General features: G+C 39.9%; 1 long non-coding RNA gene across 5 annotated transcripts in view; it reads left to right on the forward strand.

Annotated features, from left to right (window-relative positions):
• The window catches only part of LOC135097507 (uncharacterized), a 33868-nt gene extending 20503 nt beyond the window's left edge, over positions 1-13365 (forward strand). For 3 of the 5 annotated variants that reach the window (XR_010265757.1, XR_010265755.1, XR_010265756.1), the window contains one exon: positions 12533-13328. This is a non-coding gene — a long non-coding RNA (uncharacterized LOC135097507). Of the gene's footprint in view, positions 1-12532 lie in introns of all 5 variants that reach the window. The other 2 variants (XR_010265758.1, XR_010265759.1) reach the window with 1 other exon arrangement.
• The last annotated feature ends 5107 nt before the right edge of the window (positions 13366-18472 follow it).

The raw sequence follows: 18472 nt of genomic DNA on the forward strand, positions 1-18472 counted from the left end.
CATGAATCTGACAAGTTGTATATATAGTCTTTGAGAATATTCCTTATGGGAGAAGAAAAGCGATTAAAAATATGTGCCCAAGACAAATAGCTACACAAGTATTCACTCTACCCTGGAAGAGCGGAAGTGGTTCGGTGGTTCAGTGTTTGTCTACGTAACCAGTTTCCGAGCACTGCTTCAGTACTACATTCAGAGACATTGAACGAGATTCCCCTCCCTCACACACACACACACACACACACAAGCAAGAAAATAGACTTAAAGGAATAAAAGAAAACTGTTGCAAAGGCTACACCCAACACACACACACACACACACACACACACACACACACACACACACAAACAAGAAAATAGACTTAAAGGAATAAAAGAAAACTGTTGCAAAGGCTACACCCCGAAATGTTATTTCGTAGGTCCCGTGTTCAGAAACGACTACTTTCAAATGCCACAGAGATTAGTCGGGCTCCCAAGAATGTAGAAATTATGTTAATCTGTCATTAGAACCATAAAAAGAAAAAAAAAAACATCCTCAGAAGCCCGTATAGCTTCAAGTAAAGCAGTGTGAATGTACTGGAGGTCCAGCGCCCGCGTGTTTCAAAATATGGACCCTGATCTGAGTGACGGTGCAGAACAAACATTTAAGCCAAACCATATGATGTAAAACAGAGTAAATATATCCAATAGAATTATCTTCCTGGTGGTTCTTGAGCTGTCGTGGTGAAAACCGGCGTGCCTTCCTGCCATCACCTCCCTCCCCACACACAATCCCTCCGTTTGGCGACACGCACGCAATCTAATGAAGTCTTCGCTCGTCGTCAGTCGCCAGAGCCCCGCAATCCCCCGCTCGCTGCTGAAGGACGGCCTCTCGCAGTCCCGAGCCCCGTCACCCGCTGGAAGATCAAAAGTCAGACACGAGTGAGCGGCGCTGAGCCTCCGCCACTCACAGCCAAATTTAAAGAAGGATAAAGCACCACCAATGGAGAGCTGCCGTCGCTCAACAACCGCTCCACCTCCACCTCCGCTTCCACCACCACCACCAACCCTCCGCCATCACCACCCAGCTCATCAATCCCTCCTACTTCACCACCACGGCCAGCCTTTCGCCTCCTCCATCACTACCACAACTGCCACCACTAATACCAGCCTTCCACCATCGCCACCGCCACCACTACCACCACCGCCTAGCTCATCCAGCTCCCAGCAGCACAACACGAAACAAAGGCATCTACTTCATGTATTTTGATGAGTTAAGTAAATATTTACGTCAGATCTGTTGGCATTAAAAAAATATATACATGCTGCACAAAAACGTAAAATTAATGAAATTTTGAAAATGTCAGAATTTTACCATTTCGTTGCCATGAATGTGAAAGCTTTTTTTTTTTTCCCGAGAGAAAGTGTAGATTACGTTTAAATGTTTCATAAAGCGTGCATTATTACATTTCGTAAATGTATAAACGAAGTGACACATGCAAACAAATTCAAAAGAAAAGTACAACACGAGCAGGGGAAAAAAAAAGAAGAAAAAAGTAGTTTCACACCACACACACACACACACACACACACACACACACACACACACACACACCAGAAGAATTACGCCATGAATCATAAAATCTAGTGCCTCTTCGTGTCGTCCCGGGAAGTCATTAAAGCTGATGAAGTTCATTGTTGACTCACTGCACCTCTCAGCCTCGCCTCGCCTCGCTGCGGGAGGGGCAGGGTGAACCATTCCTGCCCTGCGCTGCCCCGGGACTGCCTAGCGGCGGCATCTTTTCCTCAGCGGTCCCTTCATAATGTTGATAGTAAAGGAGAGGGGAAATGTACGTATGGTGGAGTTCAGGAAGGGATGGGTAGTGATACAGTGATACGCAGGGTAGGGTTATGAAAGATTGGTAGTGATGTTTGCTACTCCTTTACTAATTCATAATGCTAATAGTATAAGATGGACACGTGTTTAATTAAGGTAGAGTTTAGTGATAGCGATGACATCCAAGTGTGGGTGGCATGAGCGTCTCCTGTCAGGGCGTTCAAGGTCGATGCGGAGACTGGCAGGGTGAGGCATTATTTAGAACGCGGTATCGAAAGGGCAGTTTGAAGCTTCACCTCACTGTAACTCCTCTCCTCGTCCTTCTGTTCTTTCAGTCATTCTCTGCTGTCTTAACCTTCTCTCCCTGCCTCGCCAGACATCGCCAGTAAACAGGTGGTAATGTAGCTTGAGGCAAAGGGCTTACATTAAGCTCTCGTCAAGAAGAGGGTGAAAATTGACTAACAGGAGGAGGATAGCGAGGTGAAGTTCCTTTCGGTCAGTGTTTGAGCCAAGAATCGCGTCTGCAGTTGATAATGGTTCACGATACTTTTTCTTGTCAGGGTTCTGGGTCGTCTCCTTGCTCTTGTTGATCAGTAACATTTTTCCGGTGTAACAAAACAATACTGAATCCCGAAGGTTTATAAGGCATGGCAATCCTGAACCGAAAATCGGCACCACGCATGATTCTTCTGGGCTCGGCGGCACAGCCAGGCGTATGACGCAGTGCGAGTTCTGCCGGGCTTATTCTTCCCTATACGGGCTTCCCTTGGCGCTCCTCGTTCTATAATACTCAAATCGTTTCTTACCGCGTCTTAAAAGATTATATTTGTGGTACTATATATCAGTTAGTTGCCTCTTGATGGCTGTGATCCAGCGCGACACGTTGGCACGCTGCGCGGCGCTAACAGGTCACGGAGAGAGTTGACGCTCAGTGGCACTGAGCGAGTGACGGGTGATTGTGTGCGCGGCTCGCCACTTCCCCCGCCCGAGGAAGTTCAGAGGACCGACTTGTAGACTTGTAACTATGTAGCTTCGCCCTTATAGTTTTTGAAAAAAGTTAATGCAGTGCAGTTGATTACTACTGAAATAGTACTCCATGTTTTTACCGAGATTAGTGTGGCGGGGAATGTTGCAGAGTTGATACATGAATGGGAGTTTTAGTACAAGCGAACATTAGTTTGGCGACAACCACCTGTGAGTGTCTTGTGATCGCGTAGTGCTGCCTCCAGGTGCTGGCAGGCCCCTGTGGTGATGGGGGCCGCGCTGCACATACTGCTGCTCATCGCTCACGCAGCCCTCGCCGCCGCCACCAAGGCAGGTGAGTACAGCACAGGTGAACGCAGGGCGGCTCTCGGCCCGGGCTGCTACTGGCGGGCGAGGCTGACACGCACTGCCTCTCCTGTGGGATTATATTTGTAACTGTAATTGTCACACCTAATTTACTGAGTAGATAACAATTGCAAAGATATTGGCGTTTATTTTTTGACTCATTTTTCATTTTTTTCTTCAAATTTTGATGTTTGTTGGAAGCACCTCGGCAAACAAAACTATTTTTCTTTTATATTTTCAAAAGCTAACAGCCAGCCGATGCGCTTTCAATTAATCTGTTTGACGTTTCTGTTGTAAATCACCAGTTTATCTCTGCCTCCTCCTCCTCCTCCTCCTCTACCTTCCCTCCAGAGCTAGCGATTTGCAACTGAAAAATGAAAGCAGATTAAAAACAAAAGGAAAAATGAACTAAAATGATGATTGTAAGGTATCATTAAGAGGGATTTGTGATGGAAATGGTAGGCACGGTAATGTAAAGGTCAATATCTATGCATAGTTACATATTGATTTATCGTAGTTGACCTCCCAAGTGAGACAGACAGGTGTAGTTTCGTAATGGTGCCGCCACTGTAGGGAAGACGTGGTATACTTTGTTAATCTTTTAGTGTGATGCAGCACTTCGGCCACGTCACGTCATATTAGTTATTATTGGGCTGCGTCTGTCTGTCCGCAGTTAGTTACTCAGTTATCACAATACTCACCTTAGTTATTAGTTGGTGGGTCGCGTCTGTCAGTCTACCAGCAGTGATTTACCGACACATCTATCACAATAGTCACTTTCGTTATTACTCACTGGGTTGTCTCTCTCAGTCTACCAGGAGTTACTGAGTTACCACGATGCGGGCTTCATGTAGACATTAATTATTTTACGTTTACATGCGTTATTTCAGTTTGCCTTAGTTGCACGTTTGTGTGTGTGTGTGTGTGTGTGTGTGTGTGTGTGTGTGTGTTAGACTTTTGAAATAACTCAAAGGAAAGCAAGTGTTAAGCGTTTTTACAGAGATACAGTGTCCTGAGCTGGTTACACAATCACCACGGTCTCGCCTGTTCATGCCTCCACCATTGTGCGTGTGTTAGACTGTATTGGAATTATAGAACTAGCACATAAGAAAATGTTGAGTTTCTGGAACACGCGAGTACCTATGATTTCTGGAACTGTTTCTTGTTGCAATCCTTAGTCTCGCTTGTTCTTACCTCCAGGAAATTGTTGAAGCAGAAGATATTGAAGTAACCTTGAAACCTGGAAGCTAAAAAGGCTAACAGTTTTTTAGATGCTCTGAAAATGCTCTGTATTTTTAAGCAGACTGAAAAATGTTACGTTTTTTTTTGAGAAAAAAATCCCAACTCTTTTTGGCAAGACTGAAAAAGGGCCAACATTTTTTGACACAATATTTAAGTGAGTGGTTACTAAGTCTTGCTTCATGTGTGTGTGTGTGTGTGTGTGTGTGTGTGTAATCCTACATCGTATCTCTATTTTTAATAGACAGTAGTGGAAATGAGTGAGGTTTTCAGAGGTATTTATCAAGGACAGCGCATCATCAATGAGAAGACACGCATGAAAACCCGACCTGAGTCTGGTCTTTGATAAAGGTTCTGGTGAGAAAACAAGCAAAGCAAAATAACTTTTAACACATCTAAACATATTACAAAGGTTACAAGGGTGATTTTTTTTCTCAACCAATGAACTTTATTCTTAAACCTTTCGTCTTATTCTTGCAATTAACAGGCTCAAGTCGAAGTTACTGTAGTTTTCAAAGGTTATTAATGATTTTAGGGATAGAGTATTAATGACCATGCATCTTCAATGGGAAAACACGCATGAAAACCCGACCAATTATCTGTGTGGCCTTTGATAATAGTTCTGATGAGAGAACAAAGCGTTTAAGAACGCGAGCCATTAAGCACTCTCCCTTGTTATAAGCTCTTTGTGTGCTGGCACACTGCAATGAATGAAGTACAGCGAATGTAGCAAGGTAGATTTTACAAGCGAAAATGTGAGGTTTGTTTTATTTTGAGTTGCTTGCAGTGCCTATGGTTAACCCTGAGGAAGATGCTATAATCTCATGGAGTTATTTAGTTTAACCACTACGCTGTGTAATGAATGAAATGTAACAAATATAGCTAAACTTTATTTTTACAAACTGAGATGCGAACTTTGTTTTATTTTGAGTTACTTTTTTTTTTTTTATGTAGGAGGGGCACCGGCCAAGGGCAACAAAACTGTAATAAAGAAAAAGGCCTACTGAAGTGCCGATCTCCGAACAGAATCAAAAGCGGTAGTCAAAAATTACAGGATAAGTGTCTTGAAGCCTCCCTCTTGAAAGATCTCAAGTCATAGGAAGGAGAAAATACTGAAGCAGGAAGGGAGCTCCAGAGTTTACCTACAGTTAATTCAAAGGAAGATGCTATGATTTCATGGTTATTTAGTTTAATAAACACGCGGTGTAATAAATTAAATATTTCAAATGTAGCATGTTGTTTTTACAGACGAAGATGTTAAGGGTTGCTTACATTTAAGTAACGGAGTCCCAAAAATTAAGCTATAGAAACGTGGTATAACTTTTAGAGGTAACTTAGCTCAATCATTACACGGGACAATAATGTAGCAAAATATTTTTAGAGAAAAGATATGATTCTTTCTATTCAAAGTTAGTTGTAGTGTCTATAACTAACCAATAGAAAGATGATATAATTTGAAGAGGTAATTTAGTTCAGTCAATACACGGTCTCAAGTTAGTTCCGTGAGGGTGCTGGCAGACTGCTCTGAATTGTGGTAGAGACTTGCAGAAGGAAAAGGAAGGAAAGGTAGCAAGAAATCGATAAAAAAAAAGATATCAAACAGCTTTCCAATATACAGGCGTTTATTTCTTAAGGTGATTACTTTCTTAATCGTTACTGTGCTGTCACGTTTGTTCTTACCTGCTTGTGTGTGTGTGTGTGTGTTTCGTAGGTTATGATATTATAATACCAGTGCCGTTATGTATATTTAACTCTTAGAAAAAAAAAATGTTCCTAAACGGTTATAAGCATTTCTCTAAGCAATTTCCCTCGAGAGAAAAATATGGCAACCGCTTTCCTACATACAAGTAAAGGCATAACTTCTAGAATTAATATCCGTCATAATCATTAACCTATCTCACTATCTCTCAATTCTTACCTTCTTGTGTGTGTGTGTTAGCAGACTATAGTACTTCCAGTGTAACGTGCATTGCCTCCCTCACTCACTCTCTCGCTAGGGATACAAAAGGCACCTCATGCTGGGAAAACACAACGTATGATCGCCAGTTCCCTTGTGTTGGGGCTTAACAGGAGGTTGTTCCTTACCATTAGCGACCGTGCCAGGGAAATGACCGCGACGTTACGAGGTGCAAACTTTGTGAAGAATGCTGCCGCTACTTTTTCCTCTCTTCCTACCTGGGATAAACTTTGCGGGTGTGAAAGGAAATCTGAAAAAAAACGGTGCTGGGTTTGCGGGTGGAGGGAAGGAAAGAGGAGGTGTGGTGTGGTGGGTAAAAAGTGCAATGTTGAAGGAAGGAAAGTTATGTGTTCGAGTTGAAGGGAAAGAAGTGGAAATGAAGTTAACGAAGTGGGGAAGAAAGTGAGAGTGAGAGTGAGAAAGAAAGAAAGAAAGAGGAAAAGAGAAGGAGAGAAGAGAAGTCCGGATTTGTGCTGAGTGAATCTGAAATTAATTAAGTTACGCAAAGGCTAGTAATAACACACACACACACACACACACACACACACACACACACACACACACACATGCGCGCACAGGTAGATAGATAAATACATTGATAGATTGACACCACACACACACACACACACACACACACACACACACACACACACACACACACACACACACACACACCTATACATTACCTCATAAATACACACATACACATCAAACTCAAACGTATTAGTCATACACGCACGATATAAATTTGGCCAACAAACTACGCAGGGACATGCAAGGCGTACACTGCACAGCACAACACCACACTTCATTACACAGCTGGGAGGTGCGTGTGTGTGTAGTAATGCATACTTTTATTTACTTTCTTGTTGTCCTCGTTATTTTTCTCCAGCTATTGTTGTTGTTCGGCTCCTGTCTTTTCTTCGTCCTCATCCTTTTTTGATCCTGTTCTTGATCTTATTCTTGTTCTTCTTTTTCTCTTCTTTTCAACTACTACTACTACTACTACTACTACTACTATGAAATAATGTGTAAAAATTGTATCACACTTAAAATTTGCCATTATCTACGTCTAGAGTGGACATGTTACTAAACCACCACCACCACCACCACCACCACCACCACCACCACCACCACCACCACCACCACCACCACCACCACCACATACACACGCACTTAATAGACTCCGCCTCGTGAAAAGTGCGCTATGTTTTGATGATAATTTTTCCCCCGTGAGGTATTTGCGTGAAAGGGAGCAGCGGCGCGGCGTGTGTAATATGATCGATGACAAATTGAAGAGTCTAGGGTGTGGGAGATAAAAAATAGTGTTGGCAGGGAGTTAATTTTGACGTGAGCCTCGGGGCGGACGGGGCTGGGCGAGTGCTGCTTATGATGTTAGTGCTGTCACGGGGCGGGGAGTGCTGGGCTTGCCTTGCTTGGGGGAATGGGGGAGGGGGGGTGAAACACGCTGTGGTTATATGTACCGTACCGTACTTTGATAAACACGCTATGGGTAGACTGTTATACTTTGTTACTCGTGTGATTTTGCTGCTGGTTGTTGTTGGAGAGTGGATGTGTTGTTCTTTGTGTTCTTTGTTGGTGGTTTTTGTGTTTTGATTTATTTTTATGTAGTATTTGTGTATTTCCGGGATGTAAACTATATTTGTAATAGTGAAATGTTAAAGGCTGCTGCCGTGGATTTTAACTTAAAGTATGGAAAATGAAAATGTGCCTTTAAAACTCAGACATTATATATAAAATGGATACGTGCTATGTATATTTTCGGTGTTCCTGATGGTAAAGTGTTGGTGAATGCCTCCATAGACTCAACAATGTATGGAAAGTACCAGTGTGCAAACTTAAGTGATATTTTTGAAGGATAAGTGTGTTATTGAATGTTCAGTGGATGTTACAGATGGATGTTCTTTGAAATATAGAAAATGTTAACGTGCCTTGAATCATAAACTGAAATACTGTTGTTCTTGGTGTATAAAGTGAAGGATGCTGCTCTTAATGCTGAAAAACAGAACGTTGAATATTGTAATGGCTAAAATTTCAAATAATACTCAGTGGAAAGTGTAAATGTGAAGAGAATCTCAGCAGAAAATGACTAGATACTGTGGAGGAAATTGTGGTGATTCGGTGAAGAAAAAGTAATGTATAAAACTGAAAACTAAACACAAGTGAATAGCAGAATAAAAAGACTACAAAGGGAAAATTAGATTGGAGAAGGAAAGTGCAGTAGAAAAGTAAAATTAGATCTCGAGAAGAGGAAAACGTAGGTAAACGGATGTAAAGGGAGAAGGAAAGAATGATACAATTTAACTCCACGAAAAGAAAGTCGGCTAAAAAAAAAAAACTAGACTTGAAAGTAAAAAAAGAAGAAAATAGAATTCCAGTGAAAAAGACTAAAAAATGGAAACATGCCGGAGTAAAAAGCGACTAAAAAAAAATAGATAAATAAATAAGCAAGACATTTCTATTCCAAAAGAGAGAGAAGAAAAAAGTTGATAACCAGGAGATGGAAAGAGAAAATGGAATCCAACGAAAAAAAAAAAAAAAATGCTTCTAAGGAAAAAAAAAGGAGAGGTAGAAGACCAGACATCAAGGAAGAAAACTTACTAGACACAGATAAAAAAAAAAAACGCAATTCCAGAAAAGAAATCTCCGAAGAAAAAAAAAAGGTGAGGTTTCGAAAAAAAAATATTAACCATGATAAGGAAAGAAAAGAAGGAAAAAAAACGAAATACTGATAAAAAAAAAAAGGCAGAATGAGAAAAAAAGAACGAGATTATTTTATTACTGGGAAAAGATGATAAGAAAAAAAAAGCAACAAAGAAGAAGCCAAATCCTGTTAAGGAAAACATGAAAGAAGGAAAAAAAGAAGGAAAGAAAGAAAAGAAGCGAAATTCCAGCAAAAGGAAAGTCAAAAGGGTGAAAAAAGGCTCTGAAGGGGAAAATAAAGAAAGTAAATTAGGACTACATCAAAACACGAGATATATAAGCGACGAGGGAAAAAAATAAGGAAACGAAATTACAGGAAAAAAAAAAGACGCGAAAAGGGAAAAGATCGAAAAAATAAATTACCTACAAGAGGAGAGAAAGAAAAAAAATAACAACAGAAAAACACGAAACAAAATTGAAAGAAAAATTACTCGTTAAAGGAAAAAAAAAAGAAAAAAAGAAAAAAGTACATACAAGTTTCTAATGACAGAAAAACAAGAAAATATACGACAGGCAAAATTACATAATGATGAAAAAAAGTTCAGAGATGAAAAGAAAAAAAAGCGTTAGGGTAAGATCTTAGGAAAAGCAACAGCAAATAATGAAGAGTGATAAGAAGAAAAGACTGGAAAATTTAACGATCAGGTGAAGTCGTGTGATAGGAAAAGAAAACCACATATGGAGAAAGAAATCGTACCTGATAACGAGAGAGAGAGAGAGAGAGAGAGAGAGAGAGAGAGAGAGAGAGAGAGAGAGAGAGGCAAAAAAGACTAGAAGAAACCGACTTGGTAAAGGGAAAAAAGAGGAAAAAAGTGACATTGGAAAACGAGATCTCGGGAAAAAAACAAAAGGTAAGCTAGTAATAAAAAAAATAAATAAAAGGGAAAAAACTAGAGGTGAGAGACGGGAATCACATGTCGAAAAAAAAACGGAGATAACAAGAACACAAAGAAAAAAGTGGGAAAAAGGAAACGGAATAAAAAAAAGAAACAGGAAAAAGTCAAGAATAAGACTAGAAGAAAGAGGAGTAAAAAAAAAGAAAAGAGGAGGAAAAAGGAGAAAAGAAAGAAAATAGAAAAGAAAAGAAAAAGAGAGGAAGAAAGAACAAAAAGAAAGAATTGAGAACTAGACGAGAGAGAGAGAGAGAGAGAGAGAGAGAGAGAGAGAGAGAGAGAGAGAGATAGAGAGAGAGAGAGGAGCAACAAGAAAAACGTGACAAGAAGAAAGGGACATAAGAAAACAACAACAACAACAACAATAGCAACAAAAGTGTCAAGAAAACGAGACATCGAAAAAGAAAACGGAGAAAGAAGCGGCAGCAGATAACCACACGAGCTGAAGAAAACGTAACAAGTAAATGGGGAGACTCGGCTAGACTTAGCGAGGCTTGGCGGAGTAAGGAGGGATAATGTGCCTCGATATTGGAAGATAGTGATTGGCAGCGAGATTATTGGTGACTGAAAATTTCATAGAGTAAAGAACTTGGCGGCAAGTATATTAAGTGCGAGATAATAAGCTGACACGAATACCACCTTTGTGAGAGGAGGGGAGTGAGAGAGAGGGAGGGGTATGACACTAAAGAGAGTAAGAAAAAAGATCAGGTGAAGAAAAAGGTTAAAATTCTAAAGAGGTGAAGAAAAAAGTGGAAATTCTTAAAAAAAATAAGGAAAGATGAAAGAAAAAGGAAAGAGTGAGAGATAAAAAGAGAGGGAGAAACAAAAGAAGAAAAAAAGGGAGAACACGAGAAGACTGAAAAGATCAAACGATAAAAAGGAAGGAAAGAAAAAAAAACAGAGAGAGAGAGAGAGAGAGAGAGAGAGAGAGAGAGAGAGAGAGAGAGAGAGAGAGAGAGAAACCCCGTATGATATGATGTGATTGTGTGACGCCGCTCAGTGTTGGGTGCTGTGTGGTACTGATCAATATCAACAGGAGCTCTTCTTTACGTGAATACTGTGCGTTAGTGAGGTGAGGGGCGTAACACTGCATAGAGAAAGCTTGTGCTTGCTTCCTTTACGCGAATACTGGCTTAGTGAGTGTCAAGGGTGTAAGATGGTGAGGTACAGGAATTGATGGTGCTTACGGGATCTGCTTGGCTTCATTGTGAGAGATTTAATGTTTGTTGTGCAGCTTTCTGTTTTTTTTTTTTTTTCCCCTTGAGTTGCGACAATAATCTCTTAAACTCGTGTCTTAAGTTTGGTATTGTGTCCGTAATCTCTTCCTTCTGAGATGCACGAGTGTCATAATCAAGTTTTCGTGTTTCTGTTTGTCTTTTCCTCCTCCTATTTGTTGCTGAATCTCGACAGTTGATAATTGGATTCGAAATTGTCTTTTTGGATGTGGTACTTTGCTTTCTCTCTCTCTCTCTCTCTCTCTCTCTCTCTCTCTCTCTCTCTCTCTCTCTCTCTCTCTCTCTCTCTCTCTCTCTCTCTCTCTCTCTCTCTCTCTCTCTCTCTCTCTCTCTCTCTCTCTCTCTCTCTCTCTCTCTCTCTCTCTCTCTCTCTCTCTCTCTCTCTCTCTCTCTCTCTCAACGAAGCTTATATATTATTTTGTTTGTCTTTTTTTGGCTCCTGCAGGGTGAAGTGTTTCGCTGCCTTGTTTAAATTCCTTTCAGCGGGTTAAAATAAAAGCTATGTTTTTTTTTACTGATGTTTTATGGTTCTATTAACAGGAGAAAAGTGTCTGAGTAATTCTAGACCATGAATAAGAAACTAAACCGATAATTCGCTTGATCGGTTTCTTTAAAACAGTCATTATGAGTGAACAAAATTACAAAATAGTGAGTCAGCCAGAAAAAAAGCTTTTGGTAGTTTTTAAGTTAGTTTTATTGTTCAAGTGATACAAAGAAAGCTAAAAAAATTAACACCATTAATTGTAAAGATAATCATGGCTATTAATTCGTATAGTTTCAAATCCAGTCCTTTTGAGAGAACGGCTACAAAAATACAGGTCTTTGTCATGCATGAGGCAGCCAGTGCAGAGCAAATTAGCAACAGAATGATGCATAATTGAATGAGCAAATAGCGAGTTTTTAAAAGAAAGTAGAGAAGTAAGTGGACGAACATGGAGCAGGTAAACACAACATTTATGAAGGGAAATACAAGTAAAGGAAAGACGCTAGGAATATGTGGAGGTGAATAATGAAAGTAATGCACGAAGGCTGAGTTAGGAATGGCATAGTAGGAGTAATTTACGTCTCTGAGGGAGGACTGTGAATGGAGATTAAGTAGTTGAGTGAATGGGCAAGGGAAAACTAATTAGGGGGTTAAGGAAAGTTGTGTGCTTAGTACTTAAGTAACGCTCCATTTCCTGCTTGTTTATTTGTTTGTTTGTTTATTTAGTTTGTGTCTACGTATGTTGTATTGACATTTATACCAGTATGTTTTGTTTTTTTCTTTCTTTAAGTGTCTCTTTTCTTTCTCATTTTTACTTTATTTCTTTTCTTTTGTTTATTTTGTGTATTTACTTTTTCAGTCGTAGAAGAAACTGATCCTTGGCTTCGAAAAATTAAAAACAGCACTTGTACCTTCCTATAACATTGCAGTACAACACTTAAACCAGCAAGACTGTAAGAGTGTGACGACTTTCTGAGTGAGGATCATCCTTCCTGATGCCTCGTAGTGCTCCATCGCGGCCCTCAACCTCCCTCCAGCTCTCATAGCCCCGGAATCCCGAACGATCCCTTAAGTCTTAGGTCCATATTCTGAAACACTTCTGCCTGCACGTCGACTACTTTCAGAAGGCTTTAGTTGAAGTGAAGCGTGTCTCTAAGGGTATCTTTATGGTTCTAGTGACAGATTAACAAGAATTTTGGATTATTGAATGGAGAAACACACTTGAGAACCCGACAAATTGTTTTCAAAAGGGTGTAGTTAAAGTGACGCGGGTTTTTAAAAGATGTTTTTTAAAGGTTTTGCTGATAGGTGAACAAAATATTCATGTTATTAACTCGGGAAACACACTTGAAAACCCGGTTATTATTTTCAAAAGTTAGTAATTGAAGTGACGCGGATATTTGAAGATGTTTTTTCAAGGTTTTAGTGATAGATGAACAAGATTTTTACATTATTGACATCGGAAACACTTTTGAGAACCCTGCTAATTACCTCTCTTACCTTTGAAAACAGTCACGTTGAGAGAGCAGTATTTCTGAACACGGGTGATGGCCCTGGTAGGTACATCGCGTCTCTTTCTCCCTCCAGCCGTGAAAGCCTTGGGAGTTTGAACGATCCTCTAATCGCCTCCTACGGTGAGATTTAATCCGGGAGTTTACGAGATCGCGTGGCCGATCCTCCCTCCAATCCCGGTCTTGTCTGTCTTATGTTGTAATTAAAGACTCGAAATTATGATGTGGTGTTAAGTGTTTTCGCAGGTTATATAATTAGTGTTTATTGGATAGAGGTGTAAGTTATTAATAATGTAAGGTTGTAAATTAATGCTGCTTTTTTTTATTCAAGTTTTCTTACCTGACTCCTCTCTCTCTCTCTCTCTCTCTCTCTCTCTCTCTCTCTCTCTCTCTCTCTCTCTCTCTCTCTCTCTCTCTCTCTCTCTCTCTCTCTCTCTCTCTTTGTTTTTTCCTTCCTCTCCTATTATCTCCCTCTTTTCCTCTCCCTCCCCTCCTCTTCTCTCCTCTTCTCTCTCTCTCTTTGCTTCTACTTTATCCAACCCTCCAAGTTTCTTCTTCCTCTTCCTCCCCTCTTCTTTTCTTCTCCCTTTTTCCTCACATCTTTCCTCTTCCCATCCAGTTCCCCTCTTTCTCCTCACCCAGCTATCCAAATTTCTTCTGTCTCCTGTTTCGCTTTCCTGTTATTGTTTTTCTCCCTTCTCCTCTCCCTTCCCCTCACGTTCTCTCACTCCCCTCTCACCTTTCCCCCTTCCCTCCTTATCGCTCTCCTATCTTCCCTTTTATCTTCCCCTTCCTCTGTTCCTCTTTTCATCCTATCTTTTTTTCCCATTTACTCCTTACTACGTCTCTCTCTCTCTCTCTCTCTCTCTCTCTCTCTCTCTCTCTCTCTCTCTCTCTCTCTCTCTCTCTCTCTCTCTCTCTCTCTCTCTCTCTCTCTACCCTAGTCATTTACCATCATCGGTCTTTTTTTTCCTACCTCCCTCACTTTCTCTGTTTTTTCCCTTCTTTTCTTTCACTCCTTCATCCCCATCGTGTATTGATCGGTGACACGTGCCATGCAGTACGTGAATAGTGAATGAAAATGGGGAAGGTACGTGTGTGTGTGTGTGTGTGTGTGTGTGTGTGTGTGTGTAGGGGGAGGGGTGAGTGTAGTTATGTAGTTAGTGGTGATGGTGATGGTGATTGGATATGAATAATGAAGAGTATTGTAAGAGATTGTGTGTGTGTGTGTGTGTGTGTCTGTGTGTGTGTGTGTGTGTGAGTGAGCTTGCAACTGAAGAAGGATTACCAGAGCATTGCGGGAAGGGCGCTGAATGGTGAGAGAGAGAGAGAGAGAGAGAGAGAGAGAGAGAGAGAGAGAGAGTGTAGGGGCAGTAGCATATGTCCTCATATCTCTCTCTCTCTCTCTCTCTCTCTCTCTCTCTCTCTCTCTCTCTCTCTCTCTCTCTCTCTCTGGGAAGTGTTGTAGAGACGTTATTGGAAAACTGTATCTACACCTTCTTGTTTACCTTTGTTGTTCGTTCTGTTAGTGAAGGGAACATGGAAGGACGTGGGATTTGTCGTTGGTATCAATGAAAGTTAAAAAAAAAAAAAAGAAGAAAATATAAAGTAAATAAATGAAGTTTAGATAACGCATGTTGCCGATAAGAGAAATTGTGATGAAGAAAATATGAACAAAGGAAGAAAAAATAGAAAGCTTGTGTGTATGTGTTGTAGATAAAATAAATAGAAAAAAATAGAAAAAAAATAGAGTAAATGAACAAGAAATACGAAGAAAAAAAAATTGTATATCTTATAAGTAACGGAAATAACGATACAAATGAAAATAAATAAAAAAAATAAATGAATAAAAAGTCGAGGAAAGCTTGTCATATATGTTGTCGTCGATAAGATAAATAATAAAAGAGAAACACTTGTATTTTTTGTTGTTGTCTGTTTGTTTGTTTGTGTTTGTCTGTCTCACTTTTTGTATGCTTTGCTCTATCGCCTTCTTATTTATTTATAGAAAAGAAAACTTGTATATTTATGTGGGTTTGTTTACGAGTCTCTCTCTCTCTCTCTCTCTCTCTCTCTCTCTCTCTCTCTCTCTCTCTCTCTCTCTCTCTCTCTCTCTCTCTCTCTCTCTCTCTCTCTCTCTCTGTGTGTGTGTGTGTGTGTGTGTGTGTGTGTGTGTGTGTGTGTGTTTACGTCTGTCTGTTTTTCTATGTCTGTCTGTCTGTCTGTCTGTCTGTCTGTCTGTCTGTCTGTCTCGTGTTATCGCAGAATTTGTTTTTTTATCATCTATTTCTTGCAGTTATCAGTATTTGTTTGTCCGTCTGTCGGTTTGTCTCGCTGTTTCCAGAAGTCGGTCTAGTGTGTAACTTTCTGCATCACAATGTTTTTATTGATCTGGTGCTGTTGCTGTTATTATTATTATTATTATTATTATTATTATTATTATTATTATTATTATTATTATTATTATTATTATATTTAGTTTTCAATGTTCATTCTTGCATTCCACATTCATCATAAAAAAAAAGGTTTTACACAAATCTGATCGCTATTGTTTCTTTCATTTAGCTTCTTTCATATGACAACAACAACAACAGTAGCAACAACAACAACAACATCAACAAAAACAACAAATGGAAAAACTAGACAAACGTGTTATTAGAAACGTGAAATTGTTGTAACTTATTTTATTGGTAGGATTTTTTGTTGTGCTTTTTTCTCTCACTTGCCCTTCATATTTTTTTCCTTTTAGCCAGAAGGTAATCACTTTCACATGAAACAACAGCAACAACGATATGAATTTGTTTGAAGTGTTTTTGTTGGGAGGAATACTGACGGTGCTTAAGTTTTTTTCTTCCTCTTCTTTTCTTCCTTTAAGAGATGTGGAATTGAATTGTTTTTGTCTGCAGAAATCTAGAATGTTGGTTAAGTTTTGCGTCCCTTTCCTTCCTTTTGTTATTATTATTACTATTACTGTTGTTGTTGTTGTTGTTGTTGTTGTTGTTGTTATAAGTAATAGGAGTAGTAATCGTCGTCGTCGTCGTAGCAATAGTAATAGTCGTATTATTATTATTTTTATTATTATTAGTTGTAGAAGTCGAAGTAGTAGTAGTAGTAGTAGCTTTTTTAGGGACAAGGTTCAATGATAACGTTTCACACACGTGGACATAATTATTTACATTTACTTATTTATTTATTTATTTACCTATCTTTTATGTCTTTACCGTGCCTTCACTGGAAGCCGCGGGTGTGATCAGTGTAATTCATGGCAAATGCTTCGTTAATGAAGGTGAATTTGTACAAGTCCTGCGTTTAATCGAATCTGGGATTGGGTCATTATCGTCTCTCGTCTAATTAACCTGCGCATTACGTGGATCCACCAGGTAAATAATATTCGCACTGATCACACCTGCCTACCTGCCTTGTGTCCTTAGTAACCCTGCCCTGTTCCTAAAACTTGAATCTGAATTTCTCCTCACCCTTGTTTTCCCTTAAATTTTCTTCTCCACCAAGGGCTAAGGACTAAGAGTGTGTGTGTGTGTGTGTGTGTGTGTGTGTGTGTGTGTGTGTGTGTGTGTGTGTGTGTGTGTGTGTGTGTGTGTGCTGCTTTTTGTCTGGGCCGCCTCGTGTTTGATTGCCAGCCTGTTATATAGAAATAGATAGAATAGTCTCCCCTTGTAATTATTTTGAAGTGTTTTCTTTTATCTTGTTTTCATGTGGTGCTTTCATCTGTTTCCTTTGTTACTCTCACCTTCTCCCTGATGATCTCTTCCTACTTTTTTTCCTTTATTTTTCTTTGTTTTGTACTGAATATTTCTTGCCTTCATCTGGTGACCTCCCTGCCTTTTGAGACCGTCACCTTCTCCTTAAATCTCCCTCTATCTTCTCTCGTCACCCTTCTCTTCCTTTTCTTTTCCACTGCCCTAACTTGCCACTAAACCCTACCTCGCTTTTTCCTATTTGTGTCTTTCCTTACTATTTTTCCACAGCCTGCATTATTTGTCCTTGTCTCACTTTGTTTTCCTTTGTTTCTCCCTGTTTCCTTTGCAGACTTCCTATGTAATCTTCCTTGATTCCTCTTGTCTATGTACCTTGTAAATTTCCTGCTCTTGTTTTCCTTTCCCTGGTTTCCTCTTTTCTCCTTTGTAAACTTCATAACGTATCTCCCTTATTTCCTCTTGTTTCCCTTTGTTTATCTTTCAACCCTCATGCACTGTCCTCTTTGCCAACCCTTATCTCCCCCTCCCCTTGTAACTCGCTTGTTCACCTTGCAGTCTGCGCCTTACCCTCCCCTCTCCCCTCTTAACACCGTCCCTATCTCCTTATCTACCCTTGTTTTCCCGTTATTTCCATTTATCTTGCCTTATTGTATTAATTTCTTTTCCTTGCTTGTAATTTTAATGGCCTGTTTCCCTTGTTTATCCCTTGTTTCCCCTTACACTGTTGTCTCGTCTTCCTTCCCTACCCTTTGCAACCTTGTTATTTTTGTGCCTTTTTCTTACCCCCTTTTAACATTGCTTCCCCTGTTTCCTCTTGCCATTTGCCTTGTTTTCCTTGTTACCTGGTGTCCTTTTCCCCTCGTGTTTCCTTTGTCTTCCTCTTGAACCGTTCTATCTCTCCCCTTTTAACATTGCTGTCTCTGTTTCCCCTTCCATATTCCACTTATTTCTTTTGTAACATTGCTGTCCTTTTGACGTTTCTTTGGTTATTAGCCTTTTATCATTTCCTATCCTGATTCCTCATGTTTATTTTGTCTCGTCTTCTTTTCCCTTTTTCATGTAACCCTGGTGGCCTCCTCTTCTCTCGTCGCCTCTTGTCTTCTCTTGTCTTGTAAATCATGTGGCCTTGTTCCTATTACCTCTATTGTCTCTGTTGTCCTTGTCTTCCTTCATCTTTTTTTTTTTCAGTTCTCGTCTCACATTTTCCTTTGTATTGTAAGAGTTTTGTCCTCACCCTTCGTCTTTCCTGTTTTCCCTGTATGCCTTATGACTCTTCTCGTCACCCCTCGCCTCTTCCTTGTCTTCCCTGTAACTCTGGTATCCCTGCCGACCTCCTATAGTTCTCTTCTCTTTGTATTGAAGATAAACAATAGGATCCAGAATTGTTGAGTGCAGTAATTATGATGCAGTATAATGCTTCCTGCTGCCCCTAATTCCTCGCTATTATTATTTGTGTAGGAGACAGACAAACAGATAAAGACTCGGGTATTGTTCTTTGACATTATTCTGTTCTACTATAACATTTCGTATTATTTAAATATGTTCGGTTTTTTTTTTATTTCTATGGAAGTGAAA

The sequence above is a fragment of the Scylla paramamosain genome, unplaced genomic scaffold (assembly GCF_035594125.1).
Source record: "Scylla paramamosain isolate STU-SP2022 unplaced genomic scaffold, ASM3559412v1 Contig23, whole genome shotgun sequence".
Taxonomy (NCBI): Eukaryota; Metazoa; Arthropoda; class Malacostraca; order Decapoda; family Portunidae; genus Scylla; species Scylla paramamosain.